Raw genomic sequence first — 3,549 nt, forward strand, 5'->3', positions numbered from 1 at the left:
ATGGTGGTGCAAATTTCCAAGGAGAGGAAGTTTGTCACCGATAACATCTTCAAAGCTGCATTGAATGGGTTTCTCACTCAGGAACTGGCTGAAGATGGATACTACGGAGTTCTGAGTTACACCAGCCATGACAGAAATCATTATCTTGGCCACCAGTATGCAGAATGTTCCTGGTGAGAAGGGCCAGCAGATCTGCAAACTGACTGCTGTTCAGAAAAGATCTAGCTTCCCTGAGGGCAGTGAAGATAGAGCTTTATACTGAAAAGGTGGCCACAAGAGGTCTGCGTGCTATTGCCCAGGCAGAGTCTCTGTATTACAGATTCCTAGGAGGACTTGCTGTGTGGAGGAGGGCCTGCTATGGTATGCTGCGGTTCATCATGGAATGTGGGGCTAAAGCCTGCATAGTCATGGTACTGGGAAACTCGGAGGACATAGGGCTAAAGCCATGAAGTTTGTGGATGGTCTGATGATCTGGGACTCCGTTAACTACTATGTTGACAATGCCAAGTGCCACATGCTACTCAGTCAGGGTGTGCTGGGCATCAAAGTGAAGGTCATGCTGCCTTGGGACCCAAGTGGTAAGATTGTCCTTAAGGAGCCACTTCCTGACCTCGTGAGCATTGTGGAACCCCCAAATGAGATACCATCCACCACTCCCATCTCTGAAGAGAAGGTTGGGAAGCTGGATCCAGTTACTGTGCCCCAGCCAGTACTCATAGTATAGTAGGGTATCCTTGGCAGCTGGATCTGGAGTCTGGGTGTTACTCTGTAAAGACCTTTAATAAAATATTTTTAAAATACCTGTGGACTAACTAGCCTGTACCTTCAGTGTTCAGACTGAGGGTCATGTTGGCTCCATGGGAGCATTACTTTTTTTTTTTTACATCAGCTTTTATTTTTTTATTTTATTTTATTTTTTTAACATCTTTATTGGAGTATAATTGCTTTACAATGGCATGGGAGCATTACTTGATTGATTCTTAGAGCTGTCTGGCTCACAATGTTTCTTTGCTTTCCCTGAAATCCTCTTGGTTTCAATTGTATCTGTGAGGCAAGGGCCAGAACAGGAGGACTCAAGCAGAGGTAACCAGAGAAGTATCCTGTTGAGGGGTAAATCTGGTGATGGTGTAAGCTGATCGCTAACAGGAAAGCACCTTGATTAACTCATCTGTAGTTCAGGGTTATAGGTTTAGAAGAGGGATATGTTTAAGATGATTTTCTGTATTGCACATAGAAAATGAATACAACAACCATTTTATTTGGGGGTTATTCAGAAAAAGAGAAATATTGGTAGAATGAATGAAGGAGATAATGTTTTATATGTTTAAGAGTCTTGATAATTTTTGTTGGACTATGAGGTCTTCTTCCACAATATTTTATCTGCAGTTAGGTCCTTGTGTACAGTTTCATCCAAAAAGCTTTTGAGATGCCATGAGCAGCACCTTACCTGAATTGAGACTCATTGACCTGTGGATCATAGATTATATGTTTACCAGGCTCTGGTATACTTAGCTAGGCCTGGGCGCACTTGGTTATGTCCTACTCTTACCTTAGGGTGTAGATCATGGCCCTTTTCTATCTAGCCATGAGCCAAAGGTCCTGCTTCTACAGACTGGCACTGGAAATTGAGATGCTCCTGCATTCTCTGACATGGAATACTCCTGTCCTGCACCATAGTTCAGTGGTGAAGGACTTGGGCCCTGGAGTCAGGTAGACTTGGGTGGGATTCTAGTTCCTTTATATCTAAGCTTAGTGAAGGTTCTCAACATCTCATTTGTAAATTAAAGCTAACAGTAAATTCCCATATTGTGAGCACTAAATAATAATGTAGAAACCACTCAGTATGGTGCACAAGGAAGTGATTAATACTTCTTTGACTTCTAAGATTCCCAATAACCAATGTCCAAAGCCAGCTGAACATTGGCTATTGGGATGCCCTACTAGGATTCTGGTTATTGACCTTTACATGTCAGACCTACTGTTGAGTAAGCAGTTCTCCTTGCAGTCTATCTTCCTTCTGTTTCTCTCTTCTCCTCTAGCAAGATCCTAACAAGGAAGGGATGGGAGGAGCACAGAAGCATCTCTCTGTCTCATAATTTGTCTTGGCTTTGACCTCGGTAAGACAAAAGACATTGATTATTTTAGAACACAGTAATTAAGTAGGTAGGGTACAGACTGCCAATAATATCAAGAAAGCAATTCATTAAGCAGAGTAGGTGCTGTTGGTTAATAAACTGGCTTTAAACAAAAATTTGCCATGAGTGAGCCAAAATCTTGTATAATTTGTCTAAAGATAAGGGAGAGTTGACCTCATTTATCAAGTGTTTCCAGATATTATCCATAAATGAGCATAAAATAAATATTCTTGAAAATGAATCTAGGATTTTTTTTAAAATAAACTGTAACCCTTAAAATGATGCTCAAATCTTAAGGAAATTGCACTTGTGTTCAGCATATTTCATTGTCTCACTCCAGTGATGTGGTAAAGTGACCATAAATATTACAGTTAGACAGGCATGGTTTTTAATTCTACTCTGGTATTAACTTAATATCACTGAACCTTGGTTTTCTCTTAGGTGAAATAGCTTTAGTTTTCTCTATTTTGCAAGATGGCTGTACAGATTAAATGTGATAATGCCTGTCAAGTTCCTTGTGTCATGCCATGCCCAATTTCTATCTTTTTTTTTTTTTTTTTTTTTTTTTTTTGCGGTACGCGGGCCTCTCACTGTTGTGGCATCTCCCGTTGCGGAGCACAGGCTCCGGACGCACAGGCCCAGCGGCCATGGCTCACGGGCTCAGTCGCTCCGCGGCATGTGGGATCTTCCCGGACCAGGGCACGAACCCGTGTCTCCTGCATCGGCAGGCGGATTCTCAACCACTGCGCCACCAGGGAAGCCCCCAATTTCTATCTTTATCTTTGTCTTCCAGACCTATATGGAGAGCATACTTATGTTAAATGAACTTAGTGAAAATACACAACTTCTTATCTGAAAACTACTCTGCATTCATCCCCTCATACAAGAAACATCAATGTGATATAATGTTCTAAGATAGGACTTGCTGACTATCTGATCTTTTTTTACTTTGGGCAGTGCAACTGCCCAAAGTTGTTACCATGTACTATTCATGGCACAAATAATTATTGAATGGCTAGGGCAAGGAAGGCACTGTCCTAGGTGCTGCGGGTATAACAGTGAATGAAACAGGTCAAGTTCCTGGCCTCATGAAACTTAAGTGCTAGTGAAGGGATACAGAAAATAAATAACTCAGTAAAAGATAGTGCTATAGAGAGTGATCATGATGTTAAGAAAAATAAAGCAAAATAAGAGGGACAAGAAGGGCTGGGGTAGGTGTGGGATTTCTATCTTACATAGGGTGGCGAGAGAAGGACTTTTTGATAAGGTGACATTTGGGCAGGGGTATGAAGGGAGTGAAGGAGAGTTTGGAGATGTTAAGCCTCAGAGTGTTCATCCCAGAGAAATAAGTTGCAAAGACTCTTGAGGAAGGAGGAAACGTGGACTGTTAAAAGAATATCAAGAAGATTGGTGT

General features: G+C 41.6%; 1 pseudogene; it reads left to right on the forward strand.

Annotated features, from left to right (window-relative positions):
- Nucleotides 1-724, forward strand: LOC131765217 (small ribosomal subunit protein uS3-like; annotated as a pseudogene).
- Nucleotides 725-3,549: the final 2,825 nt, after the last annotated feature.

This window comes from Kogia breviceps, chromosome 11, assembly GCF_026419965.1.
Source record: "Kogia breviceps isolate mKogBre1 chromosome 11, mKogBre1 haplotype 1, whole genome shotgun sequence".
Taxonomy (NCBI): domain Eukaryota; kingdom Metazoa; phylum Chordata; class Mammalia; order Artiodactyla; family Physeteridae; genus Kogia; species Kogia breviceps.